The sequence below is a fragment of the Schistocerca piceifrons genome, chromosome 11 (genome assembly GCF_021461385.2).
Source record: "Schistocerca piceifrons isolate TAMUIC-IGC-003096 chromosome 11, iqSchPice1.1, whole genome shotgun sequence".
NCBI classification, from domain to species: domain Eukaryota; kingdom Metazoa; phylum Arthropoda; class Insecta; order Orthoptera; family Acrididae; genus Schistocerca; species Schistocerca piceifrons.
Window position 1 is genome coordinate 9,990,768 of NC_060148.1, and position 25,765 is coordinate 10,016,532.

General features: G+C 46.4%; 1 protein-coding gene across 1 annotated transcript in view; it reads right to left on the bottom strand.

Moving 5' to 3' along the window:
• The window catches only part of LOC124720143 (facilitated trehalose transporter Tret1-like), a 50,224-nt gene extending 37,794 nt beyond the window's left edge, over positions 1-12,430 (bottom strand). Inside the window, exon 1 of the mRNA XM_047245446.1 lies at positions 12,300-12,430. The gene's annotated coding sequence lies outside the window, so the exon portion shown is untranslated. The remainder of the gene's footprint in view (positions 1-12,299) is intronic.
• Between the last annotated feature and the right edge of the window lie 13,335 nt (positions 12,431-25,765).

Here is a 25,765-nt window from a genome sequence, read left to right on the forward strand (position 1 = left end):
GGTAACGAGACGTCTTGCGGAATAGATAGCCACGCAGGTTGGCTGCTGTTCTGTTTTGGACACGCAGACCAGATCGCTACTAACATCTACATCTACATGGATAGCTGAAAACCACACTTAAGTGCCTGGCAGAGGGTTCGTCGAACAACCTTCAAAATAATTCCCTATTATTCCAATTTCGAACAGCGCGCGGTAAAAATGAACACCTATATGTTTCCGTGCGATCTCTGATTTCTCTTACATAGATCGGTGTCAGCAAAATACACTACTGGCCATTAAAATTGCTACACCAAGAAGAAATGCAGATGGTAAACGGGTATTCATTGCACAAATATATTATACTAGAACTGACATGTGATTACATTTTCATGCAATTTGGGTGCATAGATCCTGAGAAATCAGTACCCAGAACAACCACCTCTGGCCGTAAAAACGGCCTTGATACGCCTCGCCATTGAGTCAAAGAGAGCTTGGATGGCGTGTACAGGTACAGCTGCCCATGAAGCTTCAATCAGTTTCAACATGATACCACAGTTCATCAAGAGTACTGACTGGCGTATTGTGACGAGCCAGTTGCTCAACCACCATTGACCAGACGCTTTCAGTTGGTGAGAGATCTGGAGAATGTGCTGGCCAGGGCATCAGTCGAACATTTTCTGTATCCAGAACGGCCGGTACAGGACCTGCAACATTCGGTCGTACATTATCCTGCCGAAATGTAGGGTTTCGCAGGGATCGAATGAAGGGTAGAGCCACGGGTCGTAACACATCTGAAATGTAACGTCCACTGTTCAAAGTGCCGTCAGTGCGAACGAGAGGTGACCGAGACGTGTAACCAATGGCACCCCATACCATCACGCCGGGTGATACGCCAGTATGGCGATGACGAATACACGCTTCCAATGTGCGTTCACCGCGATGTCGCCAAACACGGATGCGACTATCATGATGCTGTAAACAGAACCTGGATTCGTCCGAAGAAACGACGTTTTGCCATTCGTGCACCCAGGTTCGTCGTCGAGTACACCATCGCAGGCGCTGCTGTCTGTGATGCAGCGTCAAGGGTAACCGCAGCCACGGTCTCCGAGCTGATAGTCCGTGTTGCTGCAAACGTCGTCGAACTGTTCGTGCAGATGGTTGTTGTCTTGCAAACGTCCACATCTGTTGACTCAGGGATCGAGACGTGGCTGCACAATCCGTTACAGCCATGCGGATAAGATGCCTGTCACCTCGGCTGCTAGTGATACGAGGCCGTTGCGATCCAGTACGGCGTTCCGTATTACCCTCCTGAACTCATCGATTCCATATTCTGCTAACAGTCATCGGATATCGACCAACGTGAGCAGCAATGTCACGATACGATAAACCCCAATCGCGATAGCTACAATCCGACCTTTATCATAGTCGGAAACGTGATGGTACGCATTTCTCCTCCTTACACGAGGCATCACAACAACGTTTCACCAGGCAACGCCGGTCAACTGCTGTTTGTGTGTGAGAAATCGGTTGGAAACTTTCCTCTTGTCAGCACGTTGTGTGAATGCTCTGAAAAGCTAATCATTTGCATATCACAGCATCTTCTTCCTGTCGGTTAAATTTCGTGTCTGTAGCACGTCATCTTCGTGGTGTAGCAATTTTAATGGCCAGTAGTGTATTTTCGTATTCAGAGAACAAAGTTGGATACCGAAATTTCGTGAGAAGATACCACCGCAACGAGTAACGCCTTTGTTTTAATGATGTCAACCCCAAATCATATATCCTGTCGGTGACACTCTCTCACCTATTTCTGGATAATACGAAACGAGCTGCCCTTCTTTGAACTTTGTCGATGTACTCCGTCAATCCTATATGGTAAGCATCCCACACCGCGCGGCAGTATTTCTGAGCCGGGCGGACAAGCGCAGTGTAGGCAGTCTCCTTAGTAGCTATGTTACATTTCCTGAGTGCTCTGTCAATAAAACCCATTCTCTGCTTCGTCTCCCCCACAACATTTTCTGTATGTTCGTTCTAGTTTAAGTTGTTCGTATTGTAGCTAAATTTACGGCCCTTAGATTCGACAGCATACGACTTGGAAGAGCAGTTGGAAGGAATGGACAGTGTCTTGAAAGGAGGATCTAAGTGGGGTGATGCTGAGGGAATTAAATAAGGTAATGAGACACTTAAAGTAGTGAAGGAGTTCTGCTATTTGGGGAGCAATATTATTGATGATGGTCGAAGTAGAGAGCATATAAAATGTAGACTGGCAATTGCAAGGAAAGCGTTTCTGAAGAAGAGAAATTTGTTAACATCGAGTATAGATTTAAGTGTCAGGAAGTCGTTTCTGAAAGTATTTGTATGGAGTGTAGTCATGTATGGAAGTGAAACGTGGATGATAAATAGTTTGGACAAGAAAAGAATAGAAGCTTTCGAAATGTGGTGCTACAGAAGAATGCTGAAGATTAGATGGGTAGATCTCATAACTAATGAGGAGGTATTGAATAGAATTGGGGAGAAGAGGAGTTTGTGGCACAACTTGAGAAGAAGAAGGGATCGGTTGGCAGGACATGTTCTGAGGCATCAAGGGATCACCAATTTAGCTTTGGAGGGCAGCGTGGAGGGTAAAAATCGTAGAGGGAGTCCAAGAGATGAATACACTAAGCCGATTCATAAGGATGTAGGTTGCAGTAAGTACTGGGAGATGAAGAAGCTTGCACAGGATAGAGTAGCATGGAGAGCTGCATCAAAAAAGTCTCAGGACTGAGGACCACAACAACAACAACAACAGATTCGACCGATTTACCACGTAAGTGAAGTTTAACGGATTCCTTTTAGCAATCATGTGGATGACCCCAAACGTTTCGTTATTTTGGGTCAAAAACGAATTCTCTGACCATACAGATATCTTTTCTAAATTGTTTTGCAATTTGTTTTGATCTTATGATGACTTTACTAGACGATAAACTACACCGTCATCTGCAAACAACTTCAGATGGCTGCTCAGATTGTCTCCTAAATCGTCTGTGCGGATAAGGAACAGCAGAGGACCTATAACACTACCTTGGATAACGCCAGAAATCATCTCTATTTTACTCGACAACGTCTCGCCAGTTACTACGAACTGTGACCTCTCTGACAGGAAATCAGCTGTGACGAAGCAGGTTGGCATCTCTTTACTTTGTTGTTTCGCCATCTGCCTCCTTAAATTCACTTTGTTTTCATTTTTGGGTCATTACCATTAACATGCATGAGTATAATCTGCATTTCCACAAACGTGTAAGGTTGGTCCTCAGTCTTAAGGAATATAGCACCAGGTCTAATTCTGTGCTTAGTTTTTTCAATGTAATTGATTTCCTACATTATTTTGACCATTCCTAGTTAATATCTTATGCTACAGATAGGGTAAAAAGTGTGAGAATTGCAGAGGAGGATGGCGGGGATTTCCCCCCCTCTGCATCAGACCATCCCCTCATCTGGTTTTAGTTTATGCATCCCAACCTGGGATTTTTATTTCCCACGCACTGGAGTAAAACTTCACACATGATTTAAATTTGTGGAGCCTAACACTGAAAGTTTTAAATTCAGTTTTACTATTAATATGTTTGCTTATTAATTTTGAAAAAGTGTTATGTAGTAGGTAAGCATTTCAAAACGTTTAGAACTAAATGACAAGACGACGCACTCCACATTTCCGTAGCATGCCACAATGTTGCAAGACGTCGCCCCAGTGTAAACGAGGCTTTAGAGCCAGGTCTGTATTGTATGGTGGATATGATGTGTTGCGCACGAAACTAAAACCTGCAATCAGATCCAAACGACATGGAAAACTGTGAAGAGGTGTCATCAAGCAGCAAGATAACGCTCGCCCACAGTCTGCCAAACGGACAGCCGACGCAATAAAGGAGTTGAGATTCGAGGTGCTGGAACATCCACCATACAGTACAGACCTGGCTCCAAGCGATTTTCAAATGTTTGGACCCTTAACGGAAGCACTACAGGGAAGAAGATTTGAAAGTGATGAAGACGCCATTGCTGCGGTGCAAAATTGGTTACAGATGCAACCGATAAACGTATTATCTGATGAAATAAAAAAAACTCGTAAAACGTCGGGAAAACTGCATTTAACTGCAGGGAGATTACGTAGAAAAATAACGCATGTTTCAGTTTTCTATCACCAGAATAAGTACAGCTTTTCACAAATGTGCCTTTACTTTTTGAATTGCCCTCGTATACCTGTATGTAGATGATTTTGTAAATAAGCTTTACCTATAATGTACTTTTAAAGATATAACAAGGGATGGCTTTTCTGGTAGTGCTTACGCGTGAATAGTGAGTTTCGGCATTAACATCTATTTATAAATAACTGTTTAACCATAGGTAACGCCACGGTCCAAGCTAGTAACATATGTAATTATACTAACCCCCTAAGACATCCCCCTCCCCACTGATAAAAGCACAAAACGAACACTGGGCTAAAATCAGTAATTGTTTCATGACTTAGATTCTAATGGAAATGAACGTACGTCGAAGATGGGGATGAAATGATGATGAGGACTACACAACGCCCAGTCCCCGAGCGGAGAAAATCTCCTGCCCCAGCCGGGCCATTCCGCCCTGCTGACCACTCAGCGGCGGCGGACTTCTTAAAATGGAAATGAGCGTATGGCAGCGTTGACTGGGAGGCCCCTTTCGGGGAAGTTCGTCCGTCAAGTGCAAGTCTTATTTCATTGGACACCACAATGGGCTACTTACTTACCCGGTGGTTTGGATGAAATGAGGACAACACAACACCCAGTCCCCGAGCGGGGAAAACCTCCAACCCGGCCGAGAATCGAACCCGGGCCCACTTGCATGGGAGGCGAGCACGTTACCACCCAGCCAAGCAGGCGGATACATAGATTCTGTTTTTGACTTACAAACGAATATAAATTCCCTACTAATTATAAACATTTGAAAGAAGAACTACTAGGATTCTGAAAGTATTTATTTGGCCCTATTTGAAACCATATTAGCAAAGCCAGTCCTTAATTAATTGCAAAATAATTACCACGTTTGTCAAAAGCTTTGTTTGTATAACTAGATGTGTTAATTTCGTTATTTAAACAAATAATTCGGCCTAGCCTTTGTGGTAGAAGGAACTGTTGAAACGAAGGAATTTCTCGATGTATTCAGTTAATTGAATGAGTTATATCACGGTATATTGATAATTTTTACTTATGGACCGGCTGACAGCAACTGAATAAAACACAATTTTAGTGGCATACGCGTTTCGCCTTTATTTTCTGCAAGGCATCATCAGTGGCCTGGAATATGTACGTATGTTAGCTATTTAATTTACATTTTTGTCACTGTGCCTATAGGTTATAAACAGTTCTGCTGGTTGGTATTTTACTATTAAGTAGTAATGTTTTGAACTGTACTTACAGGTTGCGTGGACAATCTCCTACATATTACTCTCCTGTTGCATTGTTCGTGTTGTTCTTATTCTTATGAATGCCAATTTGCGGTTTTCTTCCCACATTCCACTGCACTATGAACTGAACGCTTGTTTTCGATGCAATGTTTTGGTTTCTGTTGCCGACTGTCAAATGTTTTTGCCAAAGATCGAATGTTATTGCCAAACTTTCGAGTGTAATTATTGAAGTATCTGTGATCTGTTCGTGTATGCATTTGTGTGTGTGTGTGCGTGTGTGTGTGTGTGTAATATATATATATATATATATATATATATATATATATATATATATATATATATATATATATATATATATGGCTGTGCTTTTGTGTGTGTGTGTGTGTGTGTGTGTGTGTGTGTGTGTATTTTGGGGTGTCAGACGGTCCATAAGCAAACATTATCAATATACCGTGATATTACATGCAACTGAGGAAGAAAGGACCACAAAAGTTGAAGATGAATGAGTTATGTTTTAACCCTTAAATGCATGATTTCTTATTTCAAGCTGTAAAAATTACCACGTTCAGTTATATTTCCTGCATTACGAAAAAATATTGATAAAATTTTTTAATTAAATTAACAAAGCATTATTGTTGACAATCGCTACAAACACAAAAACAGGTCTGATCTCAAATCTACCGTAAAGACACTCGAATTAACTGTCTACACCATATCTGCTTACGTTTTCAAAATAAAAAAGTTATTTTTAAACCCACAAATCAGTGCAGAAACAGCAAAAAAAAAAAAAAAAGTCTCTACTTTCCGCCAGAAAACACAAGCGCGGCAGTACATTCACACAGCTGACTGTCGAACAGGGCCAGTTCATCCTGCCATTTACGATCGGTGTGAAGAATTACTAGCAGCTGCACTAGAGTGTAGGCTATACACTTAACTATATAACGAATTTGATACGAAATGTTGCTCAGTATAGGATACATCGAAGAAATGAAGTCTGTAGCTGACCAGCTACACTATGCATTCAAGGGTTAATTGTAATTTCTGTAACTTAAACATCGAACAACATATAGTTTCAGGGCCTATTATTGTGGGGGTGTATAAAGGACCGATTTTTGGTCCCGAGACAGTCACTCAGTACACGGCATTCTGGACATCTGGAAGTACGGAATCAATTTGAAATTCAAGGTCAATAGCACTCAGCACTTCGTGCTAGTTGTGTTTCATGAGAACTATGTTTTCTAAATCTGTGTTGACTAGGTGTCGAGGTAATTTATAATACTCGATCACAATACAGGGTGGTCCATTGAACGTGACCGGGCCAAATATCTCACGAAATAAGCGTCAAACGAAAAAACTACATAGAACGAAACTTGTCTAGCTTGAAGGGGGAAACCAGATGGCGCTATGATTGGCCCGGTGGAGGGTGCTGCCATTGGTCAAACGGATATCAACTGCGTTTTTTAAATAGGAACCCCCATTTTTATCACATGTCCGTGTAGTACGTAAAGAAATATGAATGTTCTAGTTGGACCACTTTTTTCGCTTTGTGATAGATGGCGCTCTAATAGTCACAAACTTATGGCTCACTATTTTAGACGAACAGTTGATAACAGGTAGGTTCTTTAAATTAAAATACAGAACGTAGGTACTTTTGAACATTTTATTTCGGTTGTTCCAATGTGATACATGTACCTTTGTGAACTTATCATTTCTGAGAACGCATGCTGTTACAGCGTGATTACCTGTAAATACTGCATTAATGCAATAAATGCTCAAAATGATGTCCGTCAACCTCAATGCATTTGGCAATACATCTAACGACATTCCTCTCAACAGCGAGTAGTTCGTCTTCCGTAATGTTCGCACATGCATTGACAATGCGCTGGCGCATGTTGTCAGGCGTTATCGGTGGATCGCGATAGCAAATATCCTTCAACATTCCCCACAGAAAGAAATCTGGGGACGTCAGATCCGGTGAACGTGCGGGCCACGGTATGGTACTTCGACGACCAATCCACCTGTCATGAAATACGCTATTCAATACCGCGTCAACGGCACGCGAGCTACGTGCCGGACATCCATCATGTTGGAAGTACATCGCCTTTTTGTCATGCAGTGAAACATCTTGTAGTAACATCGGTACAACATTACGTAGGAAATCAGTACACATTGCATCATTTAGATTGCCAACGTGAATTTTCCGCTACACAATAGTGCATATTATGCCGGTTTACGTTACCGCTGTTGGCGAATGACGCTTCATCGCTAAATAGAACGCGTGCAAAAAAATCTGTCATCGTCCTGTAATTTCTCTTGTGCCCAGTGGCACAACTGTACACGACGTTCAAAGTCGTCGCTACGCAATTCCTATTGCATAGAAATACGGTACGGGTATAGTCGATGTTGATGTAGTATTCTCAACACTGTCGTTTCTGAGATTCCCGATTCTCGCGCAATTTGTCTGCTACTGATGTGCGGATTAGCCGCGACAGCAGCTAAAACACCTACTTGGGCATCATCATTTGTTGCAGGTCGTGGTTGATGTTTCACATGTGGCTGAACACTTCCTGTTTCCTTAAATGACGTAACTATCTGGCGAACGGTCCGGACACTGGGATGATGTCGTCCAGGATACCGAGCAGCATACATAGCACACGCCCGTTGGGCATTTTGATCACAATAGCCATACAGCAACTCGATGTCGACCTTTTCCGCAATTGGCAAACGGTCCATTTTAACACGGGTAATGTATCAAGAAGCAAATACCGCCCGCACTGGCGGAATGTTACGTGATAACCACGTACTTATACGTTTGTGACCATTACAGCGCCATCTATCACAAAGCGAAAAAAGTGATCCAACTAAAACTTTCACATTTGTTTACGTACTACACGAATATGTAATAAAAATGGGGGTTCCTATTTAAAAAAATTAACACTGTTGATATCCGTTTGACCTATGGCAGCGCCATCTAGCGACCCAACCATAGCGCCATCTGGTTTCCCCCTTCAAGCTAGACGAGTTTCGTTCTTTGTAGTTTTTTCGTTTGACGCTTATTTCGTGAGATATTTGGCCCGGTCACTATCAGTGGCCCACCGTGTGTATGTTCGAAAGTCCTGCTTCATATGGACGTTAACGATGTGGGCCTGTAATTAAGTGGATTACTCCTTCTGAATTTGTTGAATATTGGTGTGACCTGTGCAACTTTCCAGTCTTTGGGTATGGATCTTCCGTCGAGCTATCGGTTGTATACGATTCTTAACAACGGAGCATCAGCGTACTCTGAAATGAAGCTAACTGATATACAGTCTGGACCGGAAGATCTTCTGGTATTAGGTGATTTCCGTTGCTTCCTTACTCCAAGGATTTCCACTTCTAAGTTGCTCGTATCGGCAGGTTTTGTTGATTTGAATTCTGGAATATTTACTTCCCAGCATTTGGGTACCGACCTTTCGCCGAGAGAGCGGTTGTGTATGATTGTTAAGTATGGAGTTATTGCATCAGCGTGCTCTGAAAGGAACCTGCATTTCTACATAATTTCCGTCAATATTGAGGCACTTGTCATAACGTTGTACCAGTTTCTGAATACCCTCCTCATAGAAGTCTGACGGCTGACTTGTTAACCACTGCATCGCCACAGTTTTGACTTCGTCATCGTCTCGAAGACGCTGACCGGCCAGGTGTTTCTTCATAGTGCAGGAACAGATGGTAGTCACTGGGCGCAAGATCGGGGCTGTACGGAGGATGATCTGGAGTTTCCCATCGAAAAGATGTGATTCGCCACATGTGGACGGGCATTGTCTTACAGCAAAACGATGCCCTTGCTCAACTCCCAGGGACTGTTGCTTTGATTCTGGTGCTACGTAGGCCACCCATGTTTCATCGCCCATAACAGTCTGGCTTAAGAAACCATCACCGTCGTTGTGGTATCGCTCAAGCAAAGTCAATGCACTGTCTAAACGTTTGGTTTTATGCACATCCGTCTTCCACATCTACATACATACTCTGCAATCCACCATACGGTGCGTGGCGGAGGGTACCTCGTACCACAACTAGCGTCTTCTCTCCCTGTTCCACTCCCAAACAGAGCGAGGGAAAAATGACTGCCTATATGCCTCATGCCTCTGTACGAGCCCTAATCTCTCTTATCTTATCTTTGTGGTCTTTCCGCGAAATGTAAGTTGGAGGCAGTAAAATTGTACTGCAGTCAGCCTCAAATGCTGGTTCTCTAAATTTCCTCAGTAGCGATTCACGAAAAGAACGCCTCCTTTCCTCTAGAGACTCCCACCCGAGTTCCTGAAGCATTTTCGTAACACTCGCGTGATGATCAAACCTACCAGTAACAAATCTAGCAGCCCGCCTCTGAATTGCTTCTATGTCCTCGCTCAATCCGACCTGATAGGGATCCCAAACGCTCGAGCGATAATCAAGAATAGGTCGTATTAGTGTTTTATAAGCGGTCTCCTTTACAGATGAACCACATCTTCCCAAAATTCTGCCAATGAACCGAAGACGACTATCCGCCTTCCCCACAACTGTCATTATATGCTTGTCCCACTTCATATCGCTCTGCAATGTTACGCCCAAATATTTAATCGAAGTGACTGTGTCAAGCGCTACACTACTAATGGAGTATTCAAACATTACAGGATTCTTTTTCCTGTTCATCTGAATTAATTTACATTTATCTATATTTAGAGGTAGCTGCCATTCTTTACACCAATCGCAAATCCTGTCCAAGTCATCTCGTATCCCCCTACAGTCACTCAACGACGACACCTTCCCGTACACCACAGCATCATCAGCAAACTGCCGCACATTGCTATCCACCCTATCCAAAAGACCATTTATGTAGATAGAAAACAACAGTGGACCTGCCACACTTCCCTGGGGTACTCCAGATGATACCCTCACCTCCGATGAACACTCACCATCGAGGACAACGTACTGGGTTCTATTACTTAAGAAGTCAACATTTTCGGTACCCAACGTGAGCACAATATTCGGAAATTCTAGTGCTCGGTCACAATACCATACGAAACACTACGAGAAACATTAGGAAAGTCATCCTGCAAGGAGTAAATCGTAAAGCGTCTGTTTTCTCTCACCTTATTGTCCACTTCCAGCACCAAAGTTTCATTAACAACCGAAGGACGCCCACTCCGTCGTTCATCGTGCACATTTGTGCGGCCATCTTTAAATGCTCTCACCCACCCCCTTACCATTCCATCACTCGTAATGTTTTCTCCGTAAACTGCACAGATCTCACGATGAATATCGATTGTTTTTAGGCCTTTAGCTCTAAGAAATCTTACAACAGCCCGTACTTCACAGTTGGCGGGACTCACGATTATCGGAGGCATCTCAAACACTCAGTACACAGCGTAAACAAGGAAGGACCAGACTGTAATGGCGCCAGTGCGTAGATTAAGGTACGGCCTTTCATGTGAAAATAAAATTATTGAGAAATCTTAGCACGTCTTTTTTTAATTTCAAAACAGTACTTACTTAAAAAAAACACGACTGGTACTTGAAAGTTAATCACGTTTGCAGCTGTTCTCGATTCGAATTCTGCAATATTTACTTCGTCTTCTCTGGTGAAGGAATTTCGGGAGACTGTGGTTAGTAACTCTGCTTTGGCAGCACTGTCATCGACAGTATTTCCATCGCTATCGCGCAGTGAAGGCATCGATTGTAACTTGCCGCTAGCGTACTTCTAGCAGGTGGTCCTAATGTGGTCAGCCTACGCGGCAGTGGACCAACGCCGACTCAAAGGAAGGCCTCGGGGCTTGTTGGTGACGTCACGTCAGCTAGGCACGGCGAACGCCACGTCTGTTGCAGGCAGAAACGCCTGAGCGTTTGGTTTGGTATTGTTTTGAATTCCGCAGTTTTATTTAGATGAAAGATTTTATTACTGTCGTAAAGCTACAAATGAAGATCATAGTTCTGTATTACTGAATCCTGTCCAAACAACCGTAGATCAATATGAGAAGATGCTTTGCCCCATTGCAAGCTTCGGAAATTTTACATTCAGGTAACTATATTTACTTGACCCATGTTATCCATTTTGTTGTCGAAACTTACCCCAACCCCCTTACAATGAACTCGTTTCTTTTATTTATTTATTTTCGTTAGACATCGTCACTGGAAATGTGAACTAATTTACACGTGTAAATGTCCAACTGTTGTCAGTCATTAGATTACAGTCGATTTCAACGAAGTTCTAAACGGGAAAGAAAATAGCTTCATACATCGAAAATACTGCCGAGCTTAAACTTTTTTAAACATGCACATTAGAAAAGATAAATATTCCCCTCTTGCAACTGAAAGGAGAAACTACATAACATAAAAAAATTTTATTTGATAAAACGAGTATCTCTCTTTTGTCTCTTCTTCTGTCAGGCACCCCCTCCCACAACGTGTACAATCGCAAGATATTTCACTAACATTCAGTGCTCTTCACCCCATAGTCAACCAAGATACCTAAAGAAGAGCACCAATATGTTCAGTTTCTTGTAAAAGCAACCCAGTACAAATGTAGCTTCCTCAGATTTACAAATAAGGTAAAGAAGCACGACTTCTGTTGCTGCTGGACCATGAAGTTGTTTTTGTATCTCAATCGTTAAAACAGATGGAAATTTAAGTTCAGGAGTACACTATTTGTTAAGAAGTGTAATGAATTGCACAATTAATTGACTGCAGAAATCTCTCAGAACAATGTGTGTTGGTCAACTACCGCCAATAGTTTCACATTTTCCTGTGTCAGAGAGGGAGACACCACCATTACGAGTATGCCTGCAACAGACCTGGCGTTCGCCGTGCCTAGCTGACGTGACGTCACCGACAAGAGCCGAGGCCTTCCTTTGAGTCGGTGTAGACTGGATGCAGCTGTGGGGCAGGGTGTACTCACCGTTGCCGGCGCTCCTGAGAACCTGTAGATGCAGACGCGGCTGGTTGTGTTCGCTGCCGCCGCCTCGAGACCTCGCGACTTGGCAGACCGCCTGCGGCTTATCGCCAGGCGCAGAGCAGCACGGATCAGCTGCCGCCGCCGTCTGACACTAGTCCAGGACGACGGCAGCCGGCCCGCTGTTATCTGGCCCCACACGCGCCAGCTGACGTCACACGGCGGTCCGCGTCTCTTGTCTCCGTAATGTCGCCGGCCACACGCGTGCGTAGAAACAACAGACGCACGGTCCGGGGCCCCGACTAGTGTGACACCACCTTTTGCTCACGTAGTGGTCATCAGCAGGACCGCCTGCTGCTGCTGATACCCTCCAGGCGTCCGCCCCATTAGCCGAATGGTCAGCGCGTTGGAATGCCACGCACGGGGGCCCGGGTTCGATTCCCGGCTGGGGCGGGAGATTTTCTCCCCTCACGGACTCGGTGTTGTGCTGTCCTCCTCATCATTCCATCCCCATTGCTGACGCGCAAGTCGCCCAATGTGGCGTCGTACTCAGTAAGACTTGCAACTGGCGACAAAACTTCCCGACTGGGAACTCCCGCCCACTGACCCCAAACGACCATTTCCATTTCCATGGTCATTTTCACGGTGATTAAAAAAGGGACGGACCACAAAGGTACTATCCGAATGGGACACAAATCGGTATAGTTTCATACACGTGTACAGACAAACAAATACAATGAAGAGTCAAAGGAAATGGTACACCTGCCTAATATCGCGTAGGGCTCCCGCAAGCATGTAGAAGTGCCGCATGGACTACACTAATGTCTGCGGTAGTGCATTGGTCGAAAAAAGACCGGAATGGGCCAGAAGACATGGCAAAGTAACTTTTTTACACGACAATGCACCTGCACACAAAGTAAAACTGGTTCAGTATACAATCAGAACACTTGGCTGGGAGCTGCTATCTCACCCGCCGTATTCACCAGACTTGGCCCCTTCCGACTACTATTTGTCTTCATCAATGGGACACGCATTGGCTGAGGAACACTTCGATTCCTACGAAGAAGTCGAAAATTGGGTGTCTGATTGGTTTGATTCAAAAGACGAACATTTCTATTGGCGTGGTGTTCACAAATTACCAGAAAGGTGGTCAAAATGTATAGAAAGCAATGGTCAGTACTTCGAATAAAATGTTTTTTACTTTTCAATTCAAAATTAGTGTTTCATTTTCATAAAAAAAACACTCATTTCATACCGGTACACCTGGTGAATGTGAATTGCAGAGTAACCATGTAGATGAAGATGTAGATGTGAATGGATGCAGGTGATCAGGCAGTTTGCTTACGTACGTGTCACCTGTCAGAGTCGTATCTAGACGTATCAGGGGTCCCGTATCACCATAACAGAGCCTCCACCAGCGTGAACAGTCCCCTGCTTACATGCAGGATCCACGTATTCAGCAGGTTGTCTCCCATATCCATACATGTCGATCTGCTCTATACAATTTTAAACGAGACTTGTCTGACCAGGGCACACGTTTCCAATCATCAACACTCTAACGTTTGTGTTGACAAGCCAAGGTGAAGCATAAAGCTTTGTGTCATGCTGTCATCAGGGGTACACTAGTAGGTCTTCAGTTGCGAGAGTTCATTTCAATGACGTTTCGTTGAGTGGCTCACACGCTGACACTTGTTGATGGCCCAACATTGAAATATACAGCAATTTGCGGAAGCGTTGCACTTCTGTCACGTTGAACGATTCTCTCGTCGTCGGTCCCGCTCCTACAGGATCTTTCTCTGGCCACAGTCATGTCGGAGATTTGATATTTTACCGAATTCCTGATATTCACGATATATTCGTGAAATGGTGGTACGGAAAACTCCCCATTTCTCCGCTACCTCAGCGATGCTGTGTTCCTTCGCTCGTGCGTCGACTATAACACCACGTTCAAACTCACTTAAATCGTGACAACCTGACGTTGTAGCAGCAGTGACCGATCTAACAACTGCGCCAGACACTTGCCGTCTTATATAGGCGTTGCCGACCGCAGCGCCGTATTCTGCCTGTTTACATTGTATTTGGATACACATGCCTCTTCCGGTCTGCTGGATGCTCCAGTTTAATTAAAATCACAGAAAAGCTGAATGTTTTATTCGAGAGAGAGAGGGAGAGAGAGGGAGAGAGAGGGAGAGAGAGGGAGAGAGAGAGAGAGAGAGAGAGAGAGAGCTTCACAAACGGAGCGAGTCAGAAAGGGTTTGGTCCATCTCTGGTTGTTATGCCTGCCAGAGCCAACGGGCTGGCCGCAGTGATAACACCCGACCTCGTCAGATCACCGAAGTTGAGTGCTGTCGACCTTGGCTGGTATTAGGATGGGTGACTGTCTGGGTCTGCCAAGTGCCGTCGGCAAGCAGGGCGTCCACATCCCTCGTGAGGCCAACTGAGAAGCTACTCGATTGGTGAGTGGCGTTTCTGGTCACGAAAACTGAGAATGGCCGGGAGAGCAGTGTGCTGACCATATGCCCCACCATATTGCATCCAGTGACGCCTGTGGGATGAGGATGACACGGTGGTCGGTCGGTACCGTTTGGCCTGCAAGGCCTCGGCAAATAACGACTACGGTCACGAAAACTGAGAATGGCCAGAAGAGCTGTATGCTGACCATATGCCCCTCCATATTGCATCCAGTGACGGCTGTAGGACGAGGATGAACTGGCGATCGGTCGATACCGTTGAGACTTCAAGGCCTTGGTAAATAACGACGCCGGTCACGAACACTGAGAATGGCCAGAAGAGCTGTATGCTGACCATATGCCCCTCCATATTACATCCAGTGACGCCTGTGGGATGAGGATGACACGGTGGTCGGTCGGTATCGTTTGGCCTGCAAGGCCTCGGTAAATAACGACTACGGCCACGCAAACTGAGAATAGCCGGGAGAGTGCTGTGCTGACCACATTCCCCTCCATATTGCATCCAGTGATGCCTGTAGGATGAGGATGACACGGCGGTCGATCGATACCGTTGAGACTTCAAGGCCTTGGTAAATAACGACACCGGTCACGAAAACTGACAATGGCTGGGAGAGCTGTGTGCTGACCACATTCCCCTCCATATTGCATCCACTGACACCTTGTAGGATGAGGATGACACGGCAGTCAGTCGGTCACGTTGAGCCTGCAAGGCCTTTCTAAATAGCGACTCCGGTCACGAAAACTGATAATGGCTGGGAGAGCTGTGTGTTGACCATATGCCCCTCCATATTGCATTCAGTGACGCTTGAAGGATGAGGATGACACGGCGGTCGGTCGGTTCCGTTGAGCCTTCAAGGCCTTGGTAAATAACGACTCCGGTCACAAAAACTGTGAACGGCCGAGAGAGCTGTGTGCTGACCATATGCCCCTCCATATTGCATCCAGTGATGCCTGTGGGATGAGGGTGACACGGTGGTCGGTCGGTCCCGTTGATCCTTCAAGGCCTTGGTAAATAACGACTCCGGTCACGAAAACTGAGAATCGCCGGGAGAGCTGTGTGCTGACGATATGACCCTCCATATTACATCCAGTGAGACCTTGTAGGATGAGGATGACACGGCGGTCAGTCGGTCCCGTTGAGCCTTCAAGGCCTTTCTAAATAGCGACTACGGTCACTAAAACTAACAATGGCTGGGAGAGCTGTGTGCTGATCATATGCCCCTCCATATTGCATCCAGTTACGCCTGTGGGATTAGGGTGACACGGTGGTCGGTCGGTTCCGTTGAGCCTTCAAGGCCTTGGTAAATAACGACTCCGGTCACGAAAACTGAGAATGGCCAGAAGAGCTGTATGCTGACCATATGCCGCTCCATATTGCATCCAGTGACGCCTGTGGGAAGAGGATGACACGGCGGCCGGTCGGTACCGTTGGGTCTTCAAGTCCTGATTAGATAGAGGTTAGTTTTTTATTGATTGATAAAGTTGTTGAATGCCTTCTGAAGGATATCATACCAAATTGCGTGCAACTGGTACGTTAGAACGTAAAAATCTCGAGCCAGTTATTGAGCCCTGCCCATAATGCTCTTGACGTTGTCAACTGGGGACAGAGCCGGTGGGCAGGTATTACTTTGATTAAATGTAAGCCCAGAATGGCGTGCCATCAGGGGCAAACAAAACGAGACGTAGAATACCGTGGACATACGACTGTTTTGTATGCGTGCAGCGGATGGTCAACAAAGGGGTCCCACGACGAAAGGAAGCGCCACTTCAGACCATCATTCCTGTTTCTCGGGCCATATGGCGGGCAGCAGTGTAATTGCCACCCCATCACTGTCCGGGGCGTATCCACACACTTCTTTGCTGGTCAACGGTGACCATAACTGAAAACAGTTCTACCCCATGCAATGAGACTCCGGCCAAAGACATGTCTGGAAAAACCCCAGTCAGCAGTGAGAGCATCAGAAATCGCAATGACTTCAGTGTAGCTATTGTCTTTGCATAAAAGTGTCATTTCTCTTCGACCCATTCCATATTTCTTCGAATGTGCTATTCTGTACTATACTACAACAGTTCTTTCTATCTGCAGTCCACGTTTCATCAAGCTTGTGCTTGCCAACGAAGAATCATGCGAAAGTTATTTTCACCCTTAAGTTCAACATAACCATCTTAACAGCTACGAAACAGAATAAACAACGTTCTGTTTAAAAAGTTGTGACTCACTAATGTAACTAAATCTGCATCTACATACACTATCTGGACAAAAGTATCCGGACACCCAGCAATAAATGACTTACAAGTTTGTGGCGCCCTCCATCGGTAATGCCGGAATTCGATATGGTGTTGACCCACCCTTAGTCTTGGTGACAGCCTCCACTCTCACTGGCATACGTTCTATCAGGTGCTGGAAGGTTTCCCGGGGAATGACAGCCCATTCTTCACGCAGTGCTGCACTGAGGAGAGGTATCGATGTCGGTCAGCGAGGACTGGCACGAAGTCGACCTTCCAAAACATCCCAAAGGTGTTTGTAGGATTCAGGTCAGGTCTCTGTGGAGGACAGTCCATTACAGGGATGTTATTATCGTGTAACCACTCCGCCAAAGGCCGTGCATTATGAACAGGGTGCTGGATCAAGTTGAAAGATGGAATAGCCATCCTCGAATTGCTCTTCAAAGAGTGGGAAGCAAGAAGGTACTTAAAACATCGATGTAAGCCTGTGCTGTGATAGTGCCACGCAAAACAAGGGGTGCAAGCTCCCTCCATCCCACACCATAGCACCATCTTCTCCGAATTATACTATTGGCACTACACACGCTGGAAGATGACGTTCGCCCGGCATTCGCCACACCCACACCCTGCCATCGGATCGCCACACTGTACCGTGATTCGTCACTCCACACAACGTTTTTCCACTGTTCAATCGTCCAACGTTTAGGCTACATACACCGAGCGAGGCGTCGTTTGGCATTTACCGGCGTGATGTGTGGCTTATGAGCAGCGGCTCGAACAAGTTTTCTCACCTCCCGCTTGTCATAGTACTTGCAATGGATCCTGATGCAGTTTGGAATTGCTGTGTCATGGTCTGGATAGATGTCCGACTATTACACGTTACGAATCTCTTCAACTGTCGGCGGTCTCTGTCAGTCAACAGACGAAGTCGGCCTGTACGCTTTTGTGCTGTACGCGTCCCTTCACGTTTCCACTACACTATCACATCGGAAACAGTAGAACTAGGGATGTTTACGAGTGTGGAAATCTCACGTACAGACGTATGACATAAGTGACACCCAATCACCTGACCACGCTCGAAGTCCGTGAGTTCCGCGGAACGCGCCATTCTGCTCTCTCACGATGTTCGTATCACGTACGACTACTACTTATTTGCTGTCCCCTTCCACTTGCAAACAGAACGAGAGGAAATAGACTGTCTGTAAGCCTGCTTAACGACTCTAATTTCTCTCGTCTTACCTTGGTGGTTGTTACGCAAAATGCATGTTGGCGTCAGCAGACTCGTTCTGCAGTCAACTTCAAACGCCTACGAAGTCTTTCGCGACGGAGTCCTTGCATAAAACGTTCTCGGTTTACTTGCCGCGTCAAATTTGGATAAAATCCCAAGCTTTCGATGACTACCTCCGTCATCTTCCTCAGGGGTAAAACTGACTGTCTTGGACCGGTGAGGCTTCCGCTTTTATGAGCAGTGGACGGTTTCTCATTGGCTGGATGACGTCACGGTGAAACCGATGCGTACTGAGGTGGCGGCCTCTATATCCTTAGATTTTGTTTGCGCGCTTTATCCAGCGTTGCTTGCAGCGCCATCCATCGCAACAGGCGGAGAACTGCGAGGACTGTAAGAAGTCTCCCTTCTTTTTTTTCATTTATTGAATTTCAATTCCCCCCAAAGGGGGCGGGCTGGCAGCAGCTTAGTATGCCGCTCTTCAGCCGACAGATTTTGTGACAAAGATCAGGAGAACAAATAATAAAAAACAGGCGATAAAATCGGAGACTTAGAGAGTAACAAGGCGAAAAGAAATCGTGGAACTTAAAACAACAACACAGGGATGATGACGCTAATAAAAATACATACGAAGCAGACAGGGAAAACAATAGACAATTAAAAAAACACGGCGACAGTCTGGATTCTGTTCGCAAAGGACATAAAATTCACACCTAGCGACAGCATGGTTTCTGTTCGCAACACGAGAAAGACAAACAACACTGAAAAGTCACTGGAACACTGCACTAAAAGGTTGGCAAATGTGACACCACAGTCGAGAGCAGGTGGGGGGAAACTGGACAGAAGATGGGAAAACAAAAAAAGGGGGGACAGGAGAGTAAAAGCGAAGGGGGGAGCCGGGAAAGGAGCTGATGGAGGAGGAGGACCCATAAGAGGGGTGGGGGGCAGACGCGACAGGGAGTGGGGTAGGCACTGAGGGGAATACAAAAGGACTGGGGGGGAGAAGGGAGGTAGGGAGAGGTTGAGTGGGGAGAAAACAGGACGGAAGGGGGGAGAAGTCTCCCTCTGTGCTCTTTCTTTATCAATTGCGCGCTTCCATGCATTGCTGAGTGCATAACCGGAATCTCTGTTGAAATTATTTTCACAGAATCTAATTTCAACTGCTTCCCTGATGACAGAGTCCCAATAGTTTGAAGCGTGAGCAAGTAGTCTTGTTTCATCGAATAAAATCTTATGTTTATTTAACAAACTGTGCTCGGCCACCGCTGATTTTTCTAGATACCTGTATTTCAGGTGACGCTGATGTTCCACACAGCGATCGGCGACAGTTCTTATAGACTGGCCCACATAACTTTTGCCACACTCCCAAGGAATGCTGTAAATTCCCGGTACTCTCAGGCCAAGATTATCTTTCACGGGTCGCAGCATTTCCTTAATCTTCCTGGGTGGCCGGAAGACTGGTCTGATTCCTTGCCGGCTCAGGACTCTGCCGATCTTGCTGGTCGTTGCACCGCAGAATGGTAGCCGCGCGATGTGTTGGTCCTCTTGATCTGTTCGAACAGCGTCCTTTCTTGGTTTCTTCGCCAGAGTAGATCTGATATCATGAACAGAATAACCATTTTTTATGAATACCGTTGTCAGATGGTTAATCTCGGAGCCGAGATGATCCTTGTCCGAAATAGTCCTTGCTCTGTGTACCAAGGTGTTCAGCATAGCTCTCTTCTGAGCTGGGTGGTGAAAACTACGCGCGTTTAGATATAAATCTGTATGCGTCGGTTTTCCGTGCACAGAATGTCCGAGACGTCCATCTGATTTTCGCTCCACCAGTACATCTAAGAAGGGTAACTTTCCATCCTTCTCCACCTCCACTGTAAATCTTATGTTCTGATGTACACCATTCAAATGTTCAACAAACTGCTGCAGTGCCTCATTGCCATGTGGCCAGATTAAAAATGTGTCGTCAACATACCTGAAGAAGCAGGATGGACGTAAGGGAGCACTGTTCAACGCTCGTTCTTCGAAATCCTCCATGAAGAAGTTAGCTATGGCTGGTGACAGTGGCGAAACCATGGCTGTTCCGTCAATCATTTCATAATATTTTCCACCATACAAAAAATAGGTGGTCGTCAAAGTGTGCCGAAATAACTTCAGTATTTCGGGAGAGAAATGAGCAGCCAACATTTTTAACGTATCTTCCACTGGAACCTTTGTAAACAAAGACACCACATCTAGGCTGATCATGATGTCATTCGGACCTATCCTCATCTGCTTTATAATGTCAACAAACATTTTTGAGTTAGTAATATGATGGCTACAGTGGCCGACTATAGGTGCTAATAATTTGGTTAAGTATTTTGCGAACCGATATGTAGGAGACCCAATAGCATTAACAACAGGTCTCAACGGAACCCCATCCTTATGGACTTTGGGTAGACCATATAACCTGGGTGGCCTTGGTGCTCTTGGTCGCAGATTCTTGACTAGTTCTTCAGGGGGGCCAGAGTTCTTCAGTAGCTCCCCTGTCTTCCTACTAAGTGCTGCTGTGGGATCCCGTTTAAGAATACGGTATGTGGCATCTTCCAATAATATGGCCACTTTCTTATGATAATCGGTAGCATTGAGGATAACTGTGGCATTTCCTTTGTCGGCTTTGAAACAGTCACAGCTGCTGAGTAATCTGGCTTTTCTACAACGTTGTCGTGACAAGGAGGTTGTACCAAATTTCGCAGTTGTCAAACATCACATCCGAACTGCTGCAGTGAATAGAATTTTGCGAAAGACAAGTCATGCGATCGTCAGGGAGAGGATACATCATACGAGGTATGAACTGGATGTCAACGCTCGGTCTTTATATAGTTGCCATCTGTTTTTGTCTGCAGTTTTGTCACCGTGGGACTGGGAATGGGTAGACACGACCTTGGCTGCACATCAGCGAGCTAATTTAAGCAAGACTACAGCAAAACAGGCTGATAAATTTGTGCGCCTAAACCGGGGAAAAGGAACTTCTGGGTCCAGCGACGCACATCGCACTGTTATCAACTTCTCCGACAAGGAAATTGACGACGCCACCATCTCGGTTCTCAATAAGGGACTGAACTTTTCTCCAGCTCCACAAAAGCTACCAGTGGCCGAGATTATCAGTGGAGTGGATCAAGCGGTTCGGCACCTTCCTGAAGAGGCAGCAGATGAGGTAAGGCTTGCAACTAGTCGGATTTTAGCAACAGCCAAGCCTTCTAAGCCCAATGTGAGCAGAGTGGAGAAACTGGCATTGAAATCGTTGGGGAAAGATGAAGAGTTAGTTGTACTACCAGCCGACAAAGGGAATGCCACAGTTATCCTCAATGCTACCGATTATCATAAGAAAGTGGCCATATTATTGGAAGATGCCACGTACCGTATTCTTAAACGGGATCCCACAGCAGCACTTAGTAGGAAGACAGGGGAGCTACTGAAGAACTCTGGCCCCCCAGAAGAACTAGTCAAGAATCTACGACCAAGAGCACCAAGGCCACCCAGGTTATATGGTCTACCCAAAGTCCATAAGGATGGGGTTCCGTTGAGACCTATTGTTAGTGCTATTGGGTCTCCTACATATCGGTTCGCAAAATACTTAACCAAATTATTAGCACTATAGTCGGCCACTGTAGCCATCATATTACTAACTCAAAAATGTTTGTTGACATTATAAAGCAGATGAGGATAGGTCCGAATGACATCATGATCAGCCTAGATGTGGTCTCTTTGTTTACAAAGGTTCCAGTGGAAGATACGTTAAAAATGTTGGCTGGTCATTTCTCTCCTGAAATACTGAAGTTATTTCGGCACACTTTGACGACCACCTATTTTTTGTATGGTGGAAAATATTATGAAATGATTGACGGAACAGCCATGGGTTCGCCACTGTCACCAGCCATAGCTAACTTCTTCATGGAGGATTTCGAAGAACGAGCGTTGAACAGTGCTCCCTTACGTCCATCCTGCTTCTTCAGGTATGTTGACGACACATTTTTAATCTGGCCACATGGCAATGAGGCACTGCAGCAGTTTGTTGAACATTTGAATGGTGTACATCAGAACATAAGATTTACAGTGGAGGTGGAGAAGGATGGAAAGTTACCCTTCTTAGATGTACTGGTGGAGCGAAAATCAGATGGACGTCTCGGACATTCTGTGCACGGAAAACCGACGCATACAGATTTATATCTAAACACGCGTAGTTTTCACCACCCAGCTCAGAAGAGAGCTATGCTGAACACCTTGGTACACAGAGCAAGGACTATTTCGGACAAGGATCATCTCGGCTCCGAGATTAACCATCTGACAACGGTATTCATAAAAAATGGTTATTCTGTTCGTGATATCAGATCTACTCTAGCGAAGAAACCAAGAAAGGACGCTGTTCGAACAGATCAAGAGGACCAACACATCGCGCGGCTACCATTCTGCGGTGCAACGACCAGCAAGATCGGCAGAGTCCTGAGCCGGCAAGGAATCAGACCAGTCTTCCGGCCACCCAGGAAGATTAAGGAAATGCTGCAACCCGTGAAAGATAATCTTGGCCTGAGAGTACCGGGAATTTACAGCATTCCTTGGGAGTGTGGCAAAAGTTATGTGGGCCAGTCTATAAGAACTGTCGCCGATCGCTGTGTGGAACATCAGCGTCACCTGAAATACAGGTATCTAGAAAAATCAGCGGTGGCCGGGCACAGTTTGTTAAATAAACATAAGATTTTATTCGATGAAACAAGACTACTTGCTCACGCTTCAAACTATTGGGACTCTGTCATCAGGGAAGCAGTTGAAATTAGATTCTGTGAAAATAATTTCAACAGAGATTCCGGTTATGCACTCAGCAATGCATGGAAGCGCGCAATTGATAAAGAAAGAGCGCAGAGGGAGACTTCTCCCCCCTTCCGTCCTGTTTTCTCCCCACTACACCTCTCCCTACCTCCCTTCTCCCCCCCAGTCCTTTTGTATTTCGCTCCTCTGCCTACCCCACTCCCTGTCGCGTCTGCCCCCCACCCCTCTTATGGGTCCTCCTCCTCCATCAGCTCCTTTCCCGGCTCCCCCCTTCGCTTTTACTCTCCTGTTCCCCCTTTTTTTGTTTTCCCATCTTCTGTCCAGTTTCCCCCCACCTGCTCTCGACTGTGGTGTCACATTTGCCAACCTTTTAGTGCAGTGTTCCAGTGACTATTCAGTGTTGTTTGTCTTTCTCGTGTTGCGTTCAGAAACCATGCTGTCGCTAGGTGTGAATTTTATGTCCTTTGCGAACAGAATCCAGACTGTCGCCGTGTTTTTTTAATTGTCTATTGTTTTCCCTGTCTGCTTCGTATGTATTTTTATTAGCGTCATCATCCCTGTGTTGTTGTTTTAAGTTCCACGATTTCTTTTCGCCTTGTTACTCTCTAAGTCTCCGATTTTATCGCCTGTTTTTTATTATTTGTTCTCCTGATCTTTGTCACAAAATCTGTCGGCTGAAGAGCGGCATACTAAGCTGCTGCCAGCCCGCCCCCTTCGGGGGGAATTGAAATTCAATAAATCAAAAAAAAAAAAGGGAGACTTCTTACAGTCCTCGCAGTTCTCCGCCTGTTGCGATGGATGGCGCTGCAAGCAACGCTGGATAAAGCGCGCAAACAAAATCTAAGGATATAGAGGCCGCCACCTCAGTACGCATCGGTTTCACCATGACGTCATCCAGCCAATGAGAAACCGTCCACTGCTCATAAAAGCGGAAGCCTCACCGGTCCGCGACCTTTTCAGCAACATCCGCTCCCTTCCCGCCAACAAGAACCTCTTCCTGCACACCCTTGCTACCCACCGTGTGGATGCCTTTCTCCTCAATGAAACCTTCCTCCAACCCCACCACTCCATCCACACATCCCCCTATCTCCTCCACCGCTCCGATAATCCCCTCCCAGTTGCGCGTGGCGGAGTGGCCATTGGTCACCACCGCCAGATCCCCGTTCGGCTCCAACCTCTCCTTCCCGACCCCACCGAACACCTGATCCTTAGTCTCTTCTTCCCCGGCCTTACCATTACCTGTGCCACCATCTATGTCCGCCCCAACGCCCCTCTTCCTTTCGACTTCCTCTCCCACATCGACCGTACCTTTTCCTCCTACGTGATCGCCGCCGACCTCAACATCCATAGTCGCTCCGCTGCCCAGTTACGGTGGTGGCATCGGTTCCTCTCCTCCCTTCAAGGCGACCTCATCCCCATCCCCCAGCACACCCGACCCGAATTCAACTCCACTCCCGATGTTCTTCTCTCTTCCCCCAACCTCCTTGGTCGCATTACGGTGGATGTCCTGGAGCCTATTGGTAGCGACCATCTCCCTGTCCTCCTCACCGTTTCAGACGGTCGTCGCCCCCGCCCTGACCTCGTAATGACCCTCCCCCTAAGTACATCCATGACTATTCCCGTGCCAACTGGAATGCCTACCGGGATGCCCTCTCCACCCAGGTCGATAGCCACCCTCTCACCTATCGCCTTCCCGATGATGTCACCCTTGCCGCCTCCTTTCTCCAGCAGACCTTGTCTGAGGCCGTGGAGGCCCACGTCCCTACTGTTGCCATCCACCCCCACCGTCCTACCTTACCCCCACAGGCCGTCCTCCTCCTCCGTGAATCCCGTCGTCTCTACCGTGCCTTCCTCCGCACGCGTGACCCGGACACACTACGACGCCACCGGCAACTCCAGCGACACGTTCGTAATTTGCTCGCGGCTAAGAAACGCCGGGACTGGCGACAGACATGCACCCGTTTAAATGCTACCCTCCCTATAAACTCGTCCAAGTTCTGGTCCGCCTTCCGTCGCCTTACCGGAACTAAGCCCTCCCCCTACTATCCTCTTCTCCATGCTGATCACCCCTTCCCTGACGCCCTTAGTAAGGCTAACCACTTTGCCTCCTACCTGTCCGATGTGTTTTCCATCCCCAATGATCCCCAGTTCGACTACTCCCTCTTCCCGGATATCCGCGATCGAACTGACCCCTCTGTCCCTCCCCTCGCTCCTGGTTTCCAGTACTTGGACAACATTACACACACGGACCTCAATACTCCCATCACTACACAGGATCTCATTGCTACACTCCGCACAAAACGCAACACCGCTCCTGGTCACGATCGTGTTACCTACCGTCACCATCGTGAAGCTCCTGTCTCTTTTCTCTCCACCCTGGCCAGGCTCTACAATGTAGTCCTGTCCACCGGTTACTACCCCGACCTGTGGAAAACCTCTCGTATCCTCATGTTCCTTAAACCTGGCAAACCGCCGTCCGCCGTCTCCTCCTACCGTCCCATCAGCCTTACCTCGGTCTTCAGCAAGGTCCTGGAATCTATCCTCACCCGCCGCATCCACCAGCATCTCCGCCAGCACCGTCTCCTTCCCGTTACCCAGTGTGGCTTTCGGCCGTCCTTCTCTTCCGACGATCTTCTCCTTCACCTCACTCATCTCCTTTCTGAACAGCTCAATTCCCGTCGCTCCGCAATCTTCCTCTCTCTTGACCTCGAACGCGCTTATGACCGCCTATGGCATTCCGGTCTCCTCTT